At 38.1% G+C, this 23,947-nt stretch overlaps 1 pseudogene; it reads left to right on the forward strand.

The window, feature by feature from the left end:
• The first annotated feature begins 3,638 nt into the window (after nt 1–3,638).
• LOC147498628 (uncharacterized) lies at nt 3,639–8,541 on the forward strand (annotated as a pseudogene).
• The last annotated feature ends 15,406 nt before the right edge of the window (nt 8,542–23,947 follow it).

The following is a 23,947-nucleotide window of genomic DNA, read 5'->3' on the forward strand; positions in this document are numbered from 1 at the left end:
AATTATCTAAAGACATAAGATCCACAATTATAAAAAATCTATATTACTTGTGTCCGCCTGATAAGCTATTTAAATTAGAAAACAGAAGTTACTACCAACATATGAAACACAAAAGGTAGACATCATAAATTAGAAGGAAGACTGTAGAAGCATTTTACATTTTTACCTGAAGACAATATGTCCTTCTCCAATTGTCCAGAAAAGCTCTGTCAGGAAAAAACCAAAAGAGAGCTGTTCTTGTTAGTGCATGTGCACAAATCACTAAAGCATAAATAGTTCCATTTCAATAAAATGAATAAGCTTGTAAAAAACTTTATGCTACTATATATTAAACTTAAACTTGCAACCTATAATGAAATCAATTCAATTATGATAACCACATTCCAAGAATGACAATACACATCTAAAAACTATATTGAGTTGATATACCAGTAACAACTACAACATGTTACAATTATACATAACAAATATATAAGGAAATGAATCCTATATTACTATTCCGGGGATCATAAATTGTGGAGAATATAACAATAATGTCTGCACTGTTGATAGCCAACACAAACAGAAATGTGATCAAGCATGATCTCTAAAGACAGATGCCAGATGCATTTCCAGATTCTTGATTTGTTCAAGTTCCATTATGATGGTATAATCTACTCATGGTATGAAGATAAATTTCGTGGCCTAAAAGGGGAAACTCTTTGGGCATAGATTTGAGATAATCAATACTCATAATAGCGAACACAAAGTGTTACCTACTCACAAAAGTAGACTTATATTCATCTAAAACAGTAAAAGAAAAGATTCAAGAGAAAATATTAAAATAGAAAAAACTTATTAGCTAGTGTCATGGATTAATACAGGTAAAGATGAAAACTACAATATGTTGGGTGGTTCCAAGAACTCATTTGGAAAATGGACTAATGAACTTTTTGAACTGTAAAACATTAAGGTTTCTGATAAGTGCAGAATTATTACATATTCACGCCCAATTTATATGAGTTAGTCCAGTTATTTTATATAATCTCCTATTGATTATCGTGTTTCCTTGGTTTTTGCAGAAATGGTATGAATGCGTGAACAGGTTGAAAAGTGCTGGAAGTTGATTGATTGTGCTATAGAGAGGGTCTCTATTTCCTAGCGCTTGACTAAGCCCAAGTGACCAAAGCCCAGAACCGAGAGTTAAAAGGTTGGACCGAACCAGTTAACAACTAATGGCCATACCGGTTCATGTCCACCCGAGAGCACCGAATCAGACCTTATGTTTCTCTCCCATTCTCATGAACAGAAACTCTAGTTTCCTTCTCTAAATCGAATTCGCAAGAACAGAGAAACCAATCCCTCAAATTTCGGCCGACCAAATTGAACACGTGCCCACACAACCTAAATCCCATACAACCGGACTACCTGATTAGCTTCCACCTTCCCTTTCACGAACAGAAACAAAGACCGACTTCGACTAAAACTGATCCAAAGCCGAATCTCTCGCCACCGACTTCAAATCCCATTCAAAATCAAACACTGCCCTAACCAATCCATTATATATAGAGGAGAGAAACAGTAGAGGGGGGCGCTCCAGAACACAGAAGACAGAACATAACACCGGAGAGCCGAAGAGCGAGAATTGGATACGCACGGAAATCGAGAACAAGACGAAGGAAAGCCAAGGAGATTTCACTGTCGATATGAGTTCTCCTAACCTTTACTTTATTTTTAGTTTGATTATTATGTGTAGCTAAATTATTAGCTAGGGCTTAGATGAAGCCCTAGGCTTGCGTAGGTTTTTTATGTTTAATTAGTTTACTGTTATCGGAACTTAAAGATTAAACTTGATTGATTTCTTTAGATAGTAATAGGATTACTTTCATTAATTATATCTTGCATGTTTTCATGTCTCGACTAATTAATAGTTAAATTATTCTCTTATTAATATCAGTGCACTACGTTTATCGTTTAAATAACTCTGTGAAGAGTTGTGCTATAAAAAGACAACTCTTGCTAGGGATTTATATTTTCGTTTGCTGAAATTCAATCAATCTAATAAATATAAGAGCTTCATGATCACATCTTTGAGCAAGCAAGGGTTACCTTTCCCTCATGCTACTCGTAATTAAAAGAGAACTATAAACTGATTTGACTAGGATAACCTACAACGGTCTAGGGTGGATTCGAATGCCTTAGTGTTTTCTTCGGTAATAGTTAATCCATTTAATTTATTGCTTTCGTAGTAATTAGTTAATTTTAGTTAATAATAATTCCAAATTTCTATAAAACAACATTGTCGAATTAGGTTAGGTAATATTTTAGTACTCGTTTGTCCGAAGTAGCAATCTCTGTGGGATCGACCCGTTTGTCGCAACTATTTTTAACGATAGTCGCTAAACTTTACCATGGGTTTAACTAGGGTTAGATTAGTCTATTTAATTAGACCGACTAATTTCCTACCAAGTTTTTGGCGCCGCTGTCGGGGATTGTAGTGACATAATTGAGTTTTAAAGTCTTATTTATCGTGATTCGTAGTTTAAGTTTAGTCGTAGTTATATTAATTCGTAGTTTATGTGTTTAATTTTAGTTATTTTTGCAGATAGTTAAGCAAAGATTTCTTCTTACAAGGTTGATAGTCGTGATTTGTTGTGGACTTTGTGAAGTTGCTTGCTTGTCGTCACCCGGCGTCGCAAGTAGCCCTCGAAGGCTCACGCCGGAGGTACGTCTCTTTCCTTTGTGGGCTTGGACTTTGTTTGTTTTGTGTGTTTTGCTTGTTTTCATTGTTTCTTGCATTTAGGATTGGTTAAGTCACCTTTGACCAGCCTTAGGCATCTTGCATTAGGACAAGTTTTAGCCCGCTCACTAGGAAAACTCTTTTGACACGTGGATTGAGTGACGGTGCTTTTGCACAAGAACTGGGAATCGTGTTATTTGGGTTTAGGAGCAAATATATTAAATAATATTTAGAAATTCAATCTGGGTTGAAATATTTGTTTGATATTGTTGTGTGAGCATCGTTTGCATCATTTATTAGAGTTTTAGGTTTTAGAAGTGGCTTATGATTGAGACTCGATCCAATAATCCAGAGTTAGCACTATTTGATTCAGAAATTGAACGGACACTCCATAGAAGGATTAGAAATCTCGCCGAGTTAGAGATACCTATAACCTTTGTCGGAAATACACCAATTTTTGCTGACATGATTGACAATAATAATGACATTGTTGCCCAAGTACCTAGGTCTATTAAGTAATTCATATATCCTACTAGGACAACTCGACCATCTTGCATCGTTCCTCCACTGACCAATGCTAATAATTTCGAGTTAAAGCCCAATCTACTTGGGTTACTTCCTAAATTTAGGGGTACGGATGAGGAGGATCCATATCTTCATGTAAGGGAGTTTGAAGATATTTGTGGGACTGTGAAACTTCAACAATTTAGCGATGAGGCTATAAAGCTGAAGTTATTCCCTTTTTCCCTTAAGGAGAAAGCGAAAAGTTGGTTTCACACTCTTCCATCTAATTCCATAACTACATGGGAAAGATTATGCATTGTGTTCTTAAAGAATTTTTTCCCTAATCATAAGGCAACCGCTTTTAGAAAAAATTTATCATCTTTTGCCAAGTGATGGAGAGTCATTATGGAAGTGTATGGAGAGGTTCAAGGACCTGCTCTTGCGGTGTCCTAACCATGTCCTAGAGAAGGGTAGGCTAATACAGATTCTCTATGAGGGTCTTGATTTTAGCTCTAAGGCTATGATTGAGACCATGAGTACTAGAGATTTCTGTGATAAGACTGTGGATGATGCATGGTCGTTTTTAGAAGACGTTGCTGAAAAGGTCCAACAATGGGAAACTAGTCATGAGCCTAAGAAAGTGGCAAGTAGTACTACAAAGAATGTTATGTTTCACGTTGATAAAGATTTTGACTCGAATGCCAAAATAGCTGCCTTAGTTAGAAGAGTTGAGGCTCTTGAGGTAGAAAAGGAGACAAAATCTCCAGCTCAAGTTAATAATGTTGAGACCCCTGGTTGTTTGTTGTGTGATAGTCTTGATCACGTGATTGATAATTGCCCTGGCGTTACTGCACACGTTAATGCTTTTAATTCATACCAAAAGCCAGGCAATAATCCATTTTCTAATACGTATAACCCTGGGTGGCGTAACCACCCCAACCTATCTTGGTCCAAGGGTATACATCAGGGTGGTCCAGTTAGTAATACAAACCCGGTGCAACAGTATACACCCCAACCACCTAAGCTGTCACCTTTAGAGGAAACTATGGCTCAATTAGCACAGACCACCATGAAACTTCAAGAAACAATTGATCGGTTTATGCAAACCAGTCAAATGGCTACTCAGGAAAATGCTCAAGCCCCTAGGAAGTTGGAAGTTCAAATTGGTCAAATTGCTAATACTTTAAATGAGAGGGACAAGGGTAAGTTTCCTAGCCAACCAGTAGCTAATCCTAGGGGACAATTTGAAATAGGTTCTAACTTGAACCAAGGGAACCACCAGGAGCAAGCCAAGTCTATTACTATTCTTAGGAGTGGTAAACAGGTTGATAATAGGGTTGAGGTACCTAAGGATGGTGAGGTCGGATCTGATCCTATAGAGATTGAAGGGGAGGAGAATGATGTAAGTGGGACTACTAGTCGTAATACTTCCAAGGAGAGCTTAGAACCTCCTACTCCTGTGCAGACTAGTCTTATACCTTCTTATATACCAAAAGCTCCTTTTCCCCAACGGTTAGATCAGGCTAAGAAAGGTTCTAATTTGAGTGAGATGATGGAGCTGTTTAAACAAGTTCAAATCAACATTCCATTACTTGATGCCATAAAACAAGTTCCTTCTTATGCCAAGTTTCTTAAGGATTTGTGCACACGTAAACGTAAGTTGAATGTGCACAAGAAAGCCTTCCTTACCGAAAGCAAGTGAGCTCCATTATCCAAAACCAAACCCCGCCTAAGTTTAGAGATCCTGGATGCCCTACTATTTCTTGCGTAATTGGTGATCATATGATTGAGAAGGCATTGCTAGATTTAGGGGCTAGTGTTAATTTGTTGCCCTATTCGGTTTATTTACAGCATGGTCTTGGTAAGTTAAAACCCACCACCATTACTCTTCAATTGGCGGATAGGTCTGTGAGAGTTCCATGGGGTATTATTGAGGATGTTTTGATTCAGGTTGACAAGTTTTATTTCCCTGTTGATTTTATTGTCCTAGATACACAGCCTATTCAGGACCCTAAGCACCACATTCCTGTTATCTTAGGTCGTCCATTCTTGGCCACATCTAATGCTATCATTAACTGCCGTAATGGAGTGTTGAAGCTTTCTTTTGGTAATATGACTACCGAGCTTAACCTGTTTAATGTGGGTCAACAACTCCCTGAGCCTGATGATTTTTGGGAAGTTAATCTTATTGAGTCTGTGGTCCATAAGACTTTCTTAGAGAGTTATTCCGATGACCCTCTTGAGTCTTGTTTAGCTCATTTTGGCGGTGATTTTGATGTGGATAGTTCTATTAGTGAAGTTAATGCTTTGCTTGATGCTACCCCGATCTTAGATACTAATAAGTGGAAAACCAAGGTAGAACCTCTTTCTCCTTCTGAGTCTAAACCAGTTTCTTCCATAGATAGTCCTCCTAAGTTTGAGTTGAAACCATTACCAGATACTCTTAAGTATGTCTTTTTGGGACCTGATGAGACCTTTCCTGTTATTATTACTTCTAATCTTGATAGTGAACAAGAGAGTAAATTGCTTAGGGTTCTTAGAGACCATAAGACAGCTTTAGGGTGGATTATTGCTGATATTCATGGGATCAGCCCCACTGATTGTATGCATCATATTCATCTAGAGGAGAATGCTAAACCAACCCATGAGTTCCAGAGACGGCTTAATCCTAACATGAGAGAGGTAGTGAGAGCCGAGGTTCTTAAGTTGTTAGATGCGGGTATCATTTATCCCATCTCCGATAGTCAATGGGTGAGTCCAATTCAGGTTATCCCTAAGAAATCTGGTATTACGGTAGTTAAGAATGCGAATGGCGAGTTAGTTCCTACCCGTATGACTACTGGGTGGCGTTTTTGCATTGACTATCGTAAGTTGAATCTAGCCACTAGGAAAGACCACTTTCCTCTTCCTTTTATTGACCAAATGCTTGAACGGTTAGCCGGTCATAAGTATTATTGTTTTCTCGATGGTTATTCCAGTTATTATCAAATATGTATTACACCTGAGGATCAAGAAAAGACTACATTTACTTGTCCTTTTGGAACTTTTGCCTACCATCGTATGCCATTTGGGTTATGTAATGCACCTGGTACCTTCCAGAGATGCATGCTTAGCATTTTTTCTGACATGGTAGAGAGGTTTCTTGAGGTGTTTATAGATGACTTCTCTGTATTTGGTAATTCTTTTGATGAGGGTTTGCACCATTTGGAATTAGTGTTAATTAGGTGCAAGGAGAAGAATCTGGTGTTGAATTAGGAGAAGTGTCATTTTATGGTTCAACAGGGTATTGTTCTTGGTCATATTGTTTCTAGTAAAGGCATTGAGGTTGATAAGGCCAAGATTGATGTCATTTCTAGTCTTCCACCACCTAAGACCGCGAAAAGATATTAGGTCTTTTTAGGTCATCTTTGGATTTTATAGGCGATTCATTAAGGACTTTAGCAAGATTTCTCGTCCCTTATGCAATTTACTTGGTAAGGATGTCGATTTTGTTTTTGATGATGATTGTTTGAAAGCTTTTGAGAAGCTTAAGCATTTATTGACTACCGCTCCTATCATACAACCACCTGATTAGAGTGTACCTTTTGAAAGTTAATGTGTGATCGTCGACTATGCTATTGGTGCTGTTTTAGGTCAACGGTTTGATAAATTGCCCCATGTAATTTATTATGCAAGTCGAACTCTTAATGATGCCCAAATGAATTACACTACAACCGAGAAAGAGTTGTTAGTCATTGTGTTAAGCTTTAGACAAGTTTAGGTCTTATCTCATAGGGTCTAAGGTTGTCATGTTTACTTGATCATTCGGCTTTGAAGTATCTTCTTTCTAAAAAGGATGCTAAAGCCGCTTATTCGTTGGGTCCTCTTATTACAAGAGTTTGACATTGAGATTAGGGATAAAAGGGTCAGAGAGAACGGGTCACGACCACTTGTCTAGGCTTATAGTAGAGTCTTCTACTAATCTTTTGCCTTTGAATGAGTCCTTCCCTGATGAGCAACTTTTTGTTGTCTCCCAGTTGCCGTGGTATGCAGATATTGTTAATTATCTTGTTATAGGTCAGTTTCCTTCTCATTGGAGAAAACAAAATAAATCTAAGTTTCTTGCTGAGGTTAAGTATTTTTTCTGGGATGACCCATACTTGTTTAAGTCATGCCCTGATCAGATTGTTAGGAGATGTGTTCCTGAGAGTGAGTTTCGTAGTATTCTCTCCTTTTGCCATGACCATGCATGTGGTGGTCACTTTGGTCCTAAGAAGACGACTGCTAAGGTTTTGCAGTGTGGTTTTTATTGGCCTACTCTCTTTCGAGATGCACATGAGTTTTGTTTAGGATGTGATCGATGCCAGCGTACAGGTAATATTTCCCATAGGAACATGATGCCTCTTTCCCCTATTTTGGTTGTTGAACTTTTCGATGTGTGGGGTATAGACTTCATGGGTCCTTTTCCTCCCTCCTTTGGTTATCTTTATATCCTCGTCGCAGTAGATTATGTTTCTAAGTGGGTTGAGGCAATGCCATGTAAAACGAATGATCACAAGGTGGTAGTTAACTTTTTGAAATATAATATATTTTCTCGTTTTGGTGCTCTTCGTGCAATTATAAGTGATAATGGTACTCATTTTACAAATCGTGCGTTTGAATCTTTAATGAAAAAGTACTCTATTACGCATAAACTTGCTACCCCTTACCATCCCCAAACTAGTGGCCAAGTTGAAGTATCTAATAGGGAAATTAAACGGATTTTAGAAAAGACGGTACGACCTGACCGTAAGGATTGGTCTCAACGTCTTAATGATTCCCTTTGGGCTTATAGGACTGCTTATAAGACTCCCATTGGTATGTCTCCTTATAGACTTGTGTTTGGGAAGGCATGTCATTTGCCTGTGGAATTAGAACATCGTGCTTTCTGGGCCATTAAAACTTTTAACTTTGACATGCGTAAAGCAGGTTCACAACGTAAGCTTCAATTAAATGAGTTAGCTGAGTTAAGGAATGAGGCATATGAGAATGCCAAGATTTACAAGGAGCGGACTAAGATTTTTCATGATAAATCTATTCTTCGCAAGTCCTTTGAACCTAATCAAAAAGTTTTGTTATATAATTCTCGTTTGTGTCTTTTTCCTGGTAAGTTACGTTCTAGGTGGACTGGTCCTTTCATTGTTAAAACTGTTTTTCCTTATGGTGATGTTGAGATAGAGGATCCTACGGATGGTCGTGTGTTTAAGGTTAATGGTGAACGCTTGAAACCATATCTTGATGGTCTTGCTAATAAGGATGTGGAAGAGGTAGATCTTATTGATCCTGTTTATCATGACTAAATGAGTATGCTTGTTGTATTTTAGTAGTTTAGGTTTTGTTTTTCGTTGTTTTTAGGTTTTGTTTTTCTGTTGTAAGAGTCGCTTCTTATTGTTCCCGAATATTTCATTCCAGCCCCTAGTCTCCATTTGGGTTAACCAATGAGAAACATATTATTGTGATTTTCAGGTTATGAAAGGTTTTGTATTTATGAAATGTCGAAAATACAAAGGAGACTCTGTCGAAATTTTTTCAATTTTGGGGCCTTCATTTTGTGTTTAGTTGGTAGACAAAATGCTAATCTAAGAATTGGGTGTGCGAAGCATTAGTCTGCTAGAGACGTTAACTGTAGCGCTTATGGGAGGCAACCCATGTTTTTAATTTTTTGTTGAGTCTTTTGTGCACGTGTATCATGCATTCCACTCTAGCACCTTTTCTCCGCCTTTTTGGAGACGTGTAACTCTATGGGATGAGACACGTGACACATTTTAGTCATTGTAGTAACTTGTTCCTCTTTTATATTATCATTGTTATATCTTTTGTGAGGTACTAATTTCTACAGGTGACTCAAAGATATTATTTTTCGCTTTTGGAAGCTCTTGGTAACCTCTTTCCTTATATACTTTTACTTGTCCATGTTGTTATCTTTTAAATTCCGTATCTATGTTAACATTGAAGACAACGTCTATAAGAAGTTTGGGGGTGGGAACAAAATGTTTGTTTAGCGAAAAATAAATATCTCCAACATGGTATGATTAATGGTGATTTTCTATGATGAGAAACTTAAAAAAAAAAAAAAAAAAAAAAAAAATTCTAAAGCCACTAATTTTCAAGGAATCTATGAAGTTAAGAGTCACTTTTGAAGTTATTGTTGCTTTTAGACTATTTTCTACCTCTAGAAATAGATTTTGTTGATGAAGTTTAAACCAAAGTGGAATATGCACTATTAGCCACCTGATACATGTCAAATTGAAGAGTAATTTAATCTCCTAGTGAACTAGAAGAGGAATATGGAGACTTAACCCGTGAGACTTGAGCCTTTGAATTTCTTGGAGAGTTTTTACGTAAATTCTGAGTCCAAGTTGACTCAATCATTCTTCTGTGCTTAAATTCGTTGTATGGTCTCATTTTTTCTTATTTTGGTCGATCAATGGTGACATCAACCGGGAGATAACCATTAGGTCCCTCAGAGTCTATTCAAGCGGAATATCATACTGATAAGTCAAGTAGTAAGCCAATTAGCCTTTATCTATACCACCTAGTAGGATTTTCATGTTAACCCTTTTGAGACTTATATATTAAGCATTTTCTTCTCAAACCAACTATACTTAACCCAACTCTCAGATAAGGAGTGTAAGCCCATATTATTGGCCTTACCCATATTTACGAGAATTTCTAAAAAAGACTAAGGAGAAAGCTAGAAGAAAGAAGATTCGAAGGAAAATTTACCAAAATCAAATGAAGAAAATCATTCCTTTTTTGCTCAAAAGTGATTCAATAAAAAAAAAAAAAAAAAAAAAAAAAAAAAAAAATAGTGAGTGAGAAAGTCAAGTAATGTGATCTACAAAGTGAAGAAATTTTCCATGAAGGTCAAGTACAAGATGGTCTTTAGTTTATTCTCAGAAATTTTTTATTCCTTTTTACCATTTTCTTGTTAACCTATCCTAATCCCTGTCTTAATACCCAGACTTATCACAAAAGTATGATATGAAGTGTAGAATAGGTGAGAGGATGCTAAAGTGAAGGACCCGACACTTCACATGTGATTGATGTTCTTTCCATGAGACTAATTTGTTTTTGAAATTTTATAAGTCCGTCTTTCTGGCTAAATATGTGGGATGTTCTATTATTTTACTCATTTCCCTGCATATAGATGTAAAAATTGAAAACTTATCTAAAAGAGAGACTTTCTTGTGAGTGTATGAATGGTGAGGATTGAGGTTGATGTATTCTTTGGATAGTAAGTTAGGAATTCCGCTACTTGGATATGAGCTTGTATTAGTTTGGCTAAACACACACACACGCTTTGGTTTGGAGTAGTAGTAAATGATTTCTATCTTTGGAAGTAGTGATGAGTCTTGGTGATAATGATGGAAACTGTGATAATTAATAATTTTTGAACTTGTGTAGTAGTGGGCGAAAAAGATTTTATCTCTGAGAAAATTATATCACCATTGGTTATGCTATGTTAATGTTTGTGGGTACTGTTTCTGAAAACCTTCACGAGACTAAACTCGTCCACTAGGGGTAACCTAGAGGTTTAAAGGCTTGTTACACATGCTAAGTGTAATCGTGATTCCTACGAAAGTGAGTTAGGATTTTTGTTTTTGTTATTAGTCTAGATTTAGTTTTGCTCGAGGACTAGCAAAATGTAAGTTTGGGGGTATTTGATAAGTGCAGAATTATTACATATTCACGCCCAATTTATATGAGTTAGTCCAGTTATTTTATATAATCTCCTATTGATTATAGTGTTTCCTTGGTTTTTGCAGAAATGGTATGAATGCGTGAACAGGTTGAAAAGTGCTGGAAGTTGATTGATTGTGCTATAGAGAGGGCCTCTATTTCCTAGCGCTTGACTAAGCCCAAGTGACCAAAGCCCAGAACCGAGAGTTAAAAGGTTGGACCGAACCAGTTAACAACTAATGGCCATACCGGTTCATGTCCACCCGAGAGCACCGAATCAGACCTTATGTTTCTCTCCCATTCTCACGAACAAAAACTCTAGTTTCCTTCTCTAAATCGAATTCGCAAGAACAGAGAAACCAATCCCTCAAATTTCGGCCGACCAAATTGAACACGCGCCCACACAACCTAAATCCCATACAACCGACTACGTCGGCTTCCACCTTCCCTTTCACGAACAGAAACAAAGACCGACTTCGACTAAAAACTGATCCAAAGCCGAATCTCTCGCCACCCGACTTGAATCCCATTCAAAATCAAACACTGCCCTAACCAATCCATTATATATAGAGGAGAGAAACAAGAGAGGGGGCCGCAACACGTAATTAACATAACACCGAGAGCCAAGAGCGAGAATTGGATACATACGGAAATCGAGAACGAGACGAAGGAAAGACAAGGAGATTTCACTGTCGACATGAGTTCTCCTAACCTTTACTTTATTTTTAGTTTGATTATTATGTGTAGCTAAACTATTAGCTAGGGCTTAGATGAAGCCCTAGGCTTCATGTATGTTTTTTATGTTTAATTAGTTTATTGTTCTCGAACTTAAAGATTAAACTTGATTGATTTCTTTAGATAGTAATAGGATTACTTTCATTAATTATATCTTGCATGTTTTCATGTCTCGACTAATTAATAGTTAGATTATTCTCTTATTAATATCAGTGCACTACGTTTATCGTTTAAATAAATCTGTGAAGAGTTGTACTATAAAAAGACAACTCTTGCTAGGGATTTATATTTTCGTTTGCTGAAATTCAATCAATCTAATAAATATAAGAGCTTCATGATCACATCTTCGAGCAAGCAAGGGTTACCTTTCCCTCATGCTACTCGTAATTAAAAGAGAACTATAAACTGATTTGACTAGGATAACCTACAATGGTCTAGGGTGGATTCGAATGCCTTAGTGTTTTCTTTGGTAATAGTTAATCCATTTAATTTATTGCTTTCGTAGTAATTAGTTAATTTTAGTTAATAATAATTCCAAATTTCTATAAAACAACATTGTCGAATTAGGTTAGGTAATATTTTAGTACTCGTTTGTCCAAAGTAGCAATCCCTGTGGGATCGACCCGTTTGCCGCAACTATTTTCAACGATAGCTGTGCGCTTGCGGTTTAACTAGGGTTAGATTAGTCTATTTAATTAGACCGACTAATTTCCTACCAGTTTCTATACATACTGTTCTCTGGAGACGGGAGTTGTTGATATCATGATATGTTTAGGTGATGTTATACCTTCCGTTAGAACCTTATGGAGAACATGATATTTTATCTATCTAGTACTACAAATGAGTATAGCTGCAATCAAAGAAAGTATTCAGAGTTTCGTACTTAAGTTTGATAGTGTGGTCTATGCGCCTTGGTGAGTCCCAAGACTAATGAACTTTCTGAGAAAATAGATATACATTTTCTGTTGCTAGTGTAGTTTAAAAAAGTAACCCAGCTGAAATTGCCACCGTCACCGAATATGATAGCCGGGAGTAAAAATTATTGACGATCTTACAATAGAGCTAATTGAACCTGAATTACTGATTATTACTTGTTAGATATGTAGGCTTTATTGTCTAGAGGAACAGACGAATAGTATAGGAATAATGACCAAGAGACATTAGAACAGGTAAATCTACAATGATAGCTGCCACAGCAAACTTCTTGGAGTATGATATCTATGACATTGAGGAAGAAGAAAAAGAAACAGAAGATACTAAGGCGAAAGAAGAGAGTGGTTACGGAAGCAGCAAAGTTACTCTTTCGGGGCTGTTGAATTTCATAGATGGATTATGGTCTGCTTGCGCCGAAGAGTGTGCTTGAGGTAATTCACAGACCACCAGAAACTAATCAACTGTAAGGTAACAGGGATGACATGATGACTAGTACTATGGTGGAAAGAAACCACATGGTGAAATAAGGAAGCCGAATTGGTTCTAAACCAAGATCGGGACCTTCTTATAGATTGGATTGTAACCGATAAGCGGGGAATCTTGTTGCTTAGATCTTCTTCTATGTACTCATACTCCACACCATTAAGCTTTAGAGTCCATTCAACTCAGAATGTAACAGGCTAAGAGAAACTCCAACCAATTTTACGTCCCTCACTCCCTCATGCTTATAAAAACTTAAGAGTCTCTTTAGAATTTATAGAGATGAATGCATGCAAAGAAGTCCGGGCCTAGTGTGTTCGAGCAATATACCTCTGTCAAATCAGATTGAAAAATATTCAAAGTATGAGGTGTTGACGATAAAATCGACTCAATTCAAACACCTTCGAAGTTTCACACAAAGAAAACCCAAAGACTTGAAAAAACTATAAATTGAAGATCTAACTTAAGAGTTCACGAAGATCCTAAAAGTTGAAAATCAGAAAAATAAACATACAAATAGAGCTAGCTTTTAAGTTGGCTTACCTTGTTCAGCTGTTGCTAGATTCTTGTGATCCAAGAAACATAATATTTTGTGAGATACATCTGTTGATACTTTTCTATATGACCATGATTTTGAATTTTAGAGCTTCTGTTTTGTCATGCATAAGAGGAAATGCCGTAATGTTTTTTTTTTGTGTCCATCTAGGTCTTGTATATTGTATGGATGATCATTGATGTTGTTCTAATATATTTTGTTTTCTTCTACAAAATTTAATTATCGATAAATATCTAAATTATGTTTATCTGACAACCTGACTGTGTTTCTAATTGTATTCTAATTTTTGCAGTCAAATGCCAAAAATGTTATCATGAAACTCATAAACTTTAAGTAGCTTTTACTTTTGTTTTTCAATTGAGTTTCGTGGATTTAATTATGTAACCCGACATTATATCTTTTGCATTGTCGTTGTTATTAATAGATTCATAGGGTTCCTTTTTTCTTTTATGCAGATTATTTGCAATACTCTTGGTTGATTCCCATCCGTGTAGTGACCACAGGAAATATGTTAGCACATTGCTTCTCTCATTATCAATCATGTTACAGCTTGAACTCCCTCACATAAATGTCTTGTCTAAGATCGATCTCATTGAGAATTTTGGGAAGCTAGGTGTGGTAAAGGACTTCTAATTAGTCAAATATTAATGATAATTATACAATTACATGCTGATATAGAATAGATCAGAGATACTCATTGTTGTAATAAGAATCATAGCTCACTTAAAAGTTGAAAACAACAGTTCAGTTTTACATCATGATTGAGGTTTCTTCAAGTATAGAAGTATTAACACCACTTGATGATTTGTTTCAAACTTTTCAATCATGGCATTCAAAATTTTCACAAAGAAAAGGTTGTGATCTTCCAGAATATAAGAACACTAAGTACTCATATTCAGAATTATAATACTTCAGAACGTAAATACTTCAGAATTATAATAATAATTAAAAAAAAAAAAGGCAAAATTCTAACCTTATCACAGCAACCCACTCTTGATGCTGCTTCAAAAAAATCCTTATACCTCTTAACAAACTCTCAACAAAAAGCCGACGGTACACACTACACACAGCAACCCACTCTTGGTACTTCTTCAAAAAAACCTTATACCTCTCAAGAATATATATAGAGACATTGAGGAATCGGTGTTTGATTTCGATTGCAAGACAGAAAGAGTGTGGAGTTGGTGTGAAGTTGGACATTGAGGAATTGGTGTTTGATTTCGATTGGAAGAGAACATCAGTGTTTGATTTCAATTGCAAGACATAAAGGAGGAATGACTAAATAATAACAAAAGAAAATGAGGAATGACTAAATAATAACAAAAGAGAGATTGCAATTTGACTACTCGAGAGTTGAGGGGGCTTCCGGAATACCCGCCTATGATATAGTGTAGAGATGTGAATTCTTTTATTTTGATATAAATTAAAATAAAATATTTTAAAATTATTTGGTAATGGAAAATTTTATGTTATCAAGTACCGGCAAATGACATTTGCCAACATTTGCCAATTGATTCAAATTGTGCAAACAAGCAACAACAAAATAAAATTTTCCCACTAGATATTTTTCTGGCAAATTTTTAAGTGGAAAATTATTTGCCATTATTTATTTGCCCAATTAAATGAAATTTTTTATCAAGGAGGGCCTTATATGACTTCACATGAAAATGAACAAAAAACCCCAAGAGCTATTACTATAAAAATATACACAATATATTGAATTATAAAAATATACACAATATATTGAATTGTAAATGATACTCTGGATTGGGTTTGTGTTTAATCCCACGTTTTATAAAAAGCTTACTTGTCTTTAGTATAGCAAGGCCTAAAATTTCAAAGTGGGACTATATTTTGTGTACCCAAAAAACAATATATATCGGAAATATCGGATATAAATATATTTTTGTTGATTGGTCAAAATTATTTTGTGTATGTTGATATATTGAAAATATTGTATATATCGCAGATATATACCGATACATATTGAAAATATTATAAATATTAATAAAAAAAAATATGTCAAAGTCAACAAATTCAATGATATATAATATGTCAACATATATATATATATATATATATATATATATATATATATATATATATATATATATATATATATATATGGGCTGGCTACATTGACAGCTCCAATTTATAGCTTATCTTGACAGCCTATTATAACCCTTGATTTTTGTCCAAATCGATGGATAGATCTTGTTTAAAACAATAACTGGAATAAAAAGGGGTATATAAGTAATTTGAGTTATTTTCTCAAAAAAAACACACCCGACTCTTTCACGTCCCTTTCTTCTGCATTCTGAACTTTTCTGCTCCATTTCTTTGCAACTCCTCTCTCTCTTTCCATAAAGTCAAAAAAGAAAAGCAAAAAAATCAGAGCTTCAGACTTGAAGAAAAATAGAGGTCGAAGCTACCCATTTCTTTATCTCTACCAGTTTGTTTTTCTCTCCCTTTCTACTCCTTAATTTTTCAGCTTTCTTTTTCAGTTGTAAAGATTGTATTCTTAAGGATTTTGTTATGAATTGGGGCACCACATATATTTATTCTAATGATCAATCTTAGTATTGTTTTCATACAATGGATAGAAATGATTTGAGATTTCAATTAAAAAAATTGCACACCATCTTTTTGTGGGATTGGATTGTTTATCATACAATTAAAGAGCTTGAACTTAAAGAGATAAAACTTCAAAATTATCAATTGAAATCTGTATTAGCAGTTTTCATGGATGGGCCATAGTATGTATTGGGCCCAGAGAATAAGCCCAAGACCATACAATGCCCCAAGAGGTAAACCTAAAGAGGAGATATAAAAGGGAAGTGAGGGGAGAAAGGAAGAGGAGGCAACTCATGAGAAAGAGGGGAAGGAGAAAAGAAAAAGAGTAGAGGTGAACTACGGCGGCTTGATCCCGAAATGGGTACGTAGGCGACCTAATTGGTGCAGCTAATCCAAAATGAGAGCCGGAGTACAAATAAAGTTATATATCGCGGTAATGGGTTGCAACAAATGCGCCATCTGTGGGGATCAGTTTCTCAACAGCTTCAGCTCGTTTTTTCACCACTGATGACTTAGTCACCGACTCATTCGGAACCGGAAGTGAGTCAATCAGAAAATTATTGGTAGGTTGGTGTCATCTAATAGCAGTTCTTAAAGGATTGAGTTTGATTGTGGAAAGAAAATTACCTAATCAAATACTCAAAACAAGCAGCTCATTTGATGTGAAATCAGGTGATAGTTTGATTAGATTTCATAAATGGGGTTTGAAGAAATATAAGATGAAGACATGTACTCGAGTCGGGGATAGCCTCGTCCGAGCTTTTGGAACTGGTATTAGGAAGGAAGATGTTTATGTATTATGGAATTTGGTTAATGAGATAGGTGAGAATGATGTTGGTGTATTGAGTAATGAGAGTCAGAATGAAGTGATGTCTTTGTTTGGAAGTTCGGTCAAGGGGAGTGATGGTGGAAGAATCTCTGTTTTGAGTTATGTGGGGACCAGCCAACATTGATTGGAGCAACCTTGAATGGAAATTCGTCAAAGACGACTTATACGAGCACATCAATGCTCCTAAGTGGTTTGATTTCTCCGCTCCAGACGACTTCGGTGTCCATGACGAAGCTTTGGTTTTGTAAAGCTGAGTGTCAGCATCCAAAGATAGCTGAAGATTTTGTTAGATCAAATTCTAAGTTTACTTCTAAGGTGAAGCAACATTTGAGATCAATTAGTGCTTCTGAAACTCTTCATTTTCGAGATCGTAATCTCAGAAGAGGGTTTATGTCATCAACAACAGCATCCATGAATCGGAGAGTGAACAAATCCAAAACATTTACGCCACCTCAAGATAGAGTACAAGAAGATAAGGAGAATGAGAATCCCAATTTGTCAACTCCTTCAAAGAACAAAAACATGGAATTAACAGAGAAGAAGAAAATTTTGGAGAAATCTCCTTTAGATTTGCTTCAAGAAGAGTGGAAACGGAAGTTAAGAGTACGCTTTGGGCGAGTAATTTGTTTGTTGGGAGAGAGATTTTCAATCAGATTACTGAGTTTTGTCATGAGTTGAAGAAAATGGTGATGAAGAGAAAGGAAGGAGAGAGTTCTAAGACATTGAATGAGAAAGGGAAGCTGTTAGAAGGGGAGAACTCTGAGGAGAGTTTGGAAGATGTGAAGAAACTTGAGGTTGTGGAAGAAAATAAGCCTTTGCTTGAGGTGGAGAAGGGTGTTCTTTAGGAAACAGAGCAAAATAACAGGGGGGGATAATGGAGCAATTTACAGAGAAAGGGAGCAACCAGAGTATATCTGTTGCTGGTAAAGAAGCCAGATCAATGGAAATGTTCTGGATATTAAAGCCTTGCCTAGCTAAGTAAAAGAGTTAAAACGTCTTTGAGAGGAGATTTTGTGGTGGAAGTGTGTGCTGCATTTTGGGTTTTGTGCTGTATTTTATCTGTGGGTGTTCAAGGAGGAGATGAAGTGGAATGGAAGGGTGTTGGATGTGGCGATTATGATTCTGGGACTGGTATTTGCTGTTTCATGAACATGGTCTTCTCGCTTGGAGATTTCTCTGTAAAGGAGGTCACGGTTATGGTGAGCTAAGAGTTTTGTCACTGCTCCACCTTCGATTCTATTCCCACAAATCATTCAGTTCAGGTTACTACTACGATTCTGCAACTACGCGGTCGATTAGTGAATGCGATGGACTTGTGCAGAAACTCTGAAGGTGCTTCACGTGACTACTAGAAAATGATGCAGTAGGGTGTGCTACACGTTGTTATGCAGTTATTGTACGCTGGTGCTGCTGCCATTATACATAGGTCAGTTTCGATGGTGGATATGAGTGGTGTGACTGATTGGTAGTGCTGACTGAATAAGAGTGGTGCTCTTGACTGGTTCTCTATGAGTTTGGATGAGGTCCATTGTTGTGGTGGTGGTCGACGGGTGATGTTGTCTGTCGGTGGTGGAGGAAGAAATGGTGTGTTGACTGTTGATTTGGTGTATGTGGTGACTAATGGAGGTGGTGCTATCTTTGTTGTCTGTAGACGATGGTGGTGCTTAGAAGTGTGGTGGTACTTCCGTCTGTTGAAGTCATTTTGAGCGGTGTTAGTGCTCATGTATAGAAGTGCTAGAATGGTGAAGTGTGCTTGCTTCAACATCTCCCAAAGTGTGCGGTAAAAGTGAGGTGTGGTGTGTGCTTGACGTGAAGCAAATGAGTGAGTAGAGAGTTGTCTTTCTGTGGCTAGTGATCGACTGGTGAAGATGGAGGTGTCACTTCTATTCAGCAAGAGAAAATATTCAAAGGTGTTTTTCTGCGATTATTAAGATAGATAGGAACAGGAGATGTTTGACAAAGGGTAGCGAAAGGGAGCAAAGATCGAAGTGGTGGCGAACACTATAGGTCATCGACGACGGAGAAACGGAAATGACGGAATCGAAAGAGTAACGTCCTTAATAGTGTAGGACACTGAGGTCGTACCGCGACGCGGATAGGTATAAGATAGAGAGATCCAAGCTTGCTTCGCAGCGAAAGTCAGTGCACAAAGAGTGTTCAACGAAATGCGCAGGAAGAGCTATGGACAGATAAGTCATTTGTTATCCATTTTCTTTAAACACGAACAAATTTATTTCTAGTGAAGGTGTTTTAGTATACAAGAGCCAAATCTTGCCATTTGGTTAAGCTCATTGCCTGTGGAGTACTGTGGATGGGTGGGTCATAGAAAATGCATGAGTGGGACATACTTCTTAGAAGAGTTCTTCAATGCTTTTACTGCTTAAAATCATGAAGTTCACAGAGGTTGGGACTGAGATCGACGGCTCGGAGCGTCTGAATATGGATGATAAGATGATTACAAAAAAGGTGGAGAGACATACATCGTAGCAGATTACAGAGAAAGAGAAAGATCCGCTGTACCGCGGAACAGAGTGGAGATTGAGCTAGTATTGAGAGATGGATCCATCTCACCTCCTAAGCCAAAGAACGGGGTGGGATGAGCCCTTCGTGGACCGCATTGTCCGAATCAAGCTTGGGGCAGAATGAGCTGCCTCTAAGCCAGAAAGCAGGGGGGATGAGCCCTCCGCGAGTCGGAGTTCCCGGATGCGCATTATAAAGGAGAGCGGAGGGGTTCGAGAAGACCCTTCGCAGATATGTCGTGGGGCTATCCGAATGAGTGCGGGGGGGATAAGCCCTCCGCGGGCCTTCATGTCCGAATCAAACATGGGGCAAGTTGAGCTATTCCAGGATATGCATTCCGAAGGAAAGCGGAGGGGTTCGAGAAGACCCTTCGCGGATATGTCGTGGGGCTATCCAAATGAGTGCGGGGGGATGAGCCCTCCATGGACCCTCGTGTCCGAATCAAACATGGGGGCAAGCTGAGTTGCCCCTCATCGGACTCCATTCCAGAGCAGAGACAGCGGGGGGGATGAGCCCTCCGCGAACATGAGATCCGAGTCAAACCTGGGGGCAAGCTGAGTTGCCCCTTATCAGACTCCACTCCAGAGCAGAGACAGCAGGGGGGATGAACCCTCCGTGGACATGAGATCTGAATTAAACGTGGGGGCAAGATGAGTTGCCTCTCATCAGACTACACTCCAGAGCATAGACAATGGGGATGAGCCCTCCGTGGACATGAGATCTGAATCAAACGTGGGGGCAAGCTGAGTTGCCCCTCATCAGACTACACTCCAGAGCATAGACAATGGGGGGGATGAGCCTTCTGCGGACATGAGATCCGAATCAAATATGGGGGCAAGCTTAGTTGCTCCTCATCAGCCTCCACTCCAGAGCATAGACAACGGGGGGGACGAGCCCTCCGCGGACATGAGATCCGAATCAAGCTTGGGGGCAAACTGAGTTGCCCCTCGACAGACTCCACTCCTAAGTAGAGACAGGGGGGGATGAGCCTTCCGCGAGCCAGAGTTCCAAATTGCAATTGGGAGCAAGCAACATATCCAGAAGGAACAATACTATTGAGTTCTATAAAAGAGAAATAGAGGGGATGAAGCCCTTTGCGGACAGGATATCGAGTTGCATGAGTAAGTGCAAAGGGGATGAAACCCTTGGCGGATACAATGTTGAGTTCTTCGAAAGGGAAATGAAATAGTGAGACACTGCACGGACATTGTAGTGATTTATATGAATGAAAGCTTATGGCTAGGCTAAGACACTCCGCGGACATAGCAGTGAGTTCTGTGAAGGAGAGCTTATGGCTAGGCTGAGACACTCCGCGGACAGGGTAGTGATTTCCGAGAAAGAGAAACGAAGGGGACGAGACACACCATGGACATGGTAGCGAGTTCTATGAAATAGAGATGGTGGTTGAAGTTAGACACCCTGCGGACATAAGGTCAAGCTAAGCTGTCCCTACATATGCTTCGTGCTTTCCAAATGAGAGCGAAGGGGATGAGACCCTTCGCAGATCCAATGCTGAGTTCTACGAAAGAGAAATGAAGGGGACGAGACACTCCGCGGACATGGTAGCAAGATCTATGAAAGAGAGAATGTGGCTGAGGTGAGACACTCCACGGACATGGTAGTAAATTTTGTAGAGGAAAATGGATAGCTGGGTTGAGACATTTCGCTGGCATGAGGATTGAGTTTGAAGAGTGAGAGTGAAGGGGATGAGACCCTTTGTGGATACGCTAAGGAGTTATATGAACGAGAACCGATGGATCGAGATACTCCGTGGACATGATGATTGATGTGGAGGAGTGAGTGCCAAGGGAAAGAGACCCTTCGAGGACTGGTAGAGAATTCTGTAAGGAGAGCTAATAGTAGAGAGAGAATGAGGACTTTGGGTCACTCGACCAAGGACGGTTAGCAAGGAAAACACCGCGAAAGTAAGGCTTCTTCAGTCCCAGATTATTGGAAGAGGAATCGAGGAGTAGAGATTATTGATTGCTGATGCTCACTAGATCATTGGAGATTTACAGAAAGAACCATAACAAAGAGGCTAGAAAGATAGAGAAAGCGTAATCAAGGAAAGAGGTTAGAAGAGGTGTAGTGCACATACATATAATGGAAATCTACGGAGATCTGGGATATACATAGTTTATAGGCTGAGGTTGGAGAGCTCGGGTAAGTAGTGATGAAGGAATAGCGAGACGAGTGGAGAATTATGATACAATTCGCAGCCAACAAAGTCACAGAGTCAAGAAAGATGAGAATGCAAAGTTCCAGAGTACGCGGACAAAGACAATATGGATTGAATACTTTACAGACCAGTAGCAGAGTACATGGATATGAAACGTCCTGAAGAAAAGAAGATTGTATACAGTCTCAGGGTACTGCGGATATCTAGAGCTCAGAGAGAGAGACAAGGAGGTTCAAAGACTTCTTGGGTCCACTGTCGTCATCGCCATGGAACCCGAGAGGGGGCAAATGTATTAGTCGTTTTCATGGATGGGTCATAGTATGTATTGGGCCCAGAGAATAGGCCCAAGACCATACAATGCCCCAAGAGGTAAACCTAAAGAGGAGATATAAAAGGGAAGTGAGGGGAGAAAGGAAGAGGAGGCAACTCATGAGAAAGAGGGGGAGGAGAAAAGAAAAGGAGTAGAGGTGAACTACGGCGGCTTGATCCTAAAATGGGTACGTATGCAACCTAATTGGTGTAGCCGATCCAAAATGAGAGCCGGAGTATGAGTAAAGTTATATATCGCGGTAATGGGTTGCAACAAAATTGTTAAATTATCAATTAAATTAATCCCTTTGAAATCAATAGTTCAAATTAACAATACCAATCACCGGAATTAATCAACACTATTTCTCAATATTTCTGATGCTAACAAAACAGAGAAAACCATTGAGAAAGAAGAAAAATAGGTTTGAGAACTTCGTCTTCAAGCTTGAATTTCCTTGTTCACACTTAGTATAATTCAATCTCCTTAGTCTTCTTCGTGAGCTCTACACCAATCTTTGTTTCGTTTGTTAGTAATGGGTAGATATTGTGTTATTTTGAATAAAACAAGAGGTGAAGTTGGGCTTGGGCTATCTTTGATCTCTTATCTTATTTTTGGTAAACCATTTTTCTTAAATTGTTTTCAGATAAGTTTGGAAAGAGAATTGTATATAGATTGGGAAACAGAAACGTGATAGACTTGTAGAATCCAATCCTTATCGGTATCGGGAAACTGAAGCAGTTCCCTACAATCCGGATCTACTAAGTGCTCCACGTTTTTCTTCTATAAATACTCCTAAAGCAGCAGCTAATATGATATGCGAAAAACTATTTTCTATACTAAGTTGAGAGCTAGCATAAAATCAGTATCATGGTTTTTCTTTTTTTCTTTGATTTATCTACAATAAACAAAGGAGAGTCTATCTGGTTGTTGTATCCTGAAGGTTGACGCGCTTTGTCTGCATAAAGAGGAACAGGCACGAAACAACCTTAAAGAAAGCGTTCGATCCGTGCCTCAGCCAACATTTTTATTCACAGTTTGTTCTTGTTGCAGCAATTGTTACCGACAATTTTAAGATTGTTTCTCGATGAATACGAAGAAAGGTTAAGATTTATTTATCGGTTTTCGTTTATGGGTAAGCGATTACGAGATATGTGATTTCGTTATGATTACGGGATTATTGAGCATACTACACACATACTTTATGCTATCGTTTAATATCCTTTTACTACTAACTGTTGCGGACGGTGATAAGTATTGTGATCGAAGTTTATAAATTATAGATGTCTTTATTTGGTGAAGTCTCAGAGTTAGAGAAAAAAAGTGATAACAAAGATGTCATGATGGCAATTGGTTATAGGAGATTTCTTTTTAGTCAAGAAGATTCTTAAATAGAATGAGTTGTTTGCCTCATCAAGAATCCACATACTCGGAGGGGGAAGAAAAAAAAACCGGAAGAAAAAATGAAAAATATGGTTGTCTTGTTTTTGTCTTTTCTCCAGATCTTTTCCTTGGCAGAGTTGTCCAAATATTCAGGTGCTCACCAAAATCCTCATGTTAGACAATTTCGTCTGGGTTTAGGATCTATAATGGGAGTACTTCTTCATGGTCCACCTGGGACCGAAAAGACATCTTTGGCCCGTTCATGTGTTATTGATGCTGGCGTCAACTTATTCTGCATAAAGGCCTGAGATCATTGGTCAATTTCATGGAGAAAGTGAGAAAGCATTGTGTGACATCTTTGACTTAGCAAGCCAAACTCCACTTGCTGCATCCGACTTCGAAATTCAGACTGCTATGACACGCTCAACGAAAATGGCCATAACTTTCTGCTCAAACGTCGGATTTGTGAATCGCTTTTTGCGTTAGAAAGCTAACTCAAATATGTTTTCAACGGTGTATGGCTCAAA

Source organism: Coptis chinensis, chromosome 5, assembly GCF_015680905.1.
Source record: "Coptis chinensis isolate HL-2020 chromosome 5, ASM1568090v1, whole genome shotgun sequence".
Lineage (NCBI taxonomy): Eukaryota > Viridiplantae > Streptophyta > Magnoliopsida > Ranunculales > Ranunculaceae > Coptis > Coptis chinensis.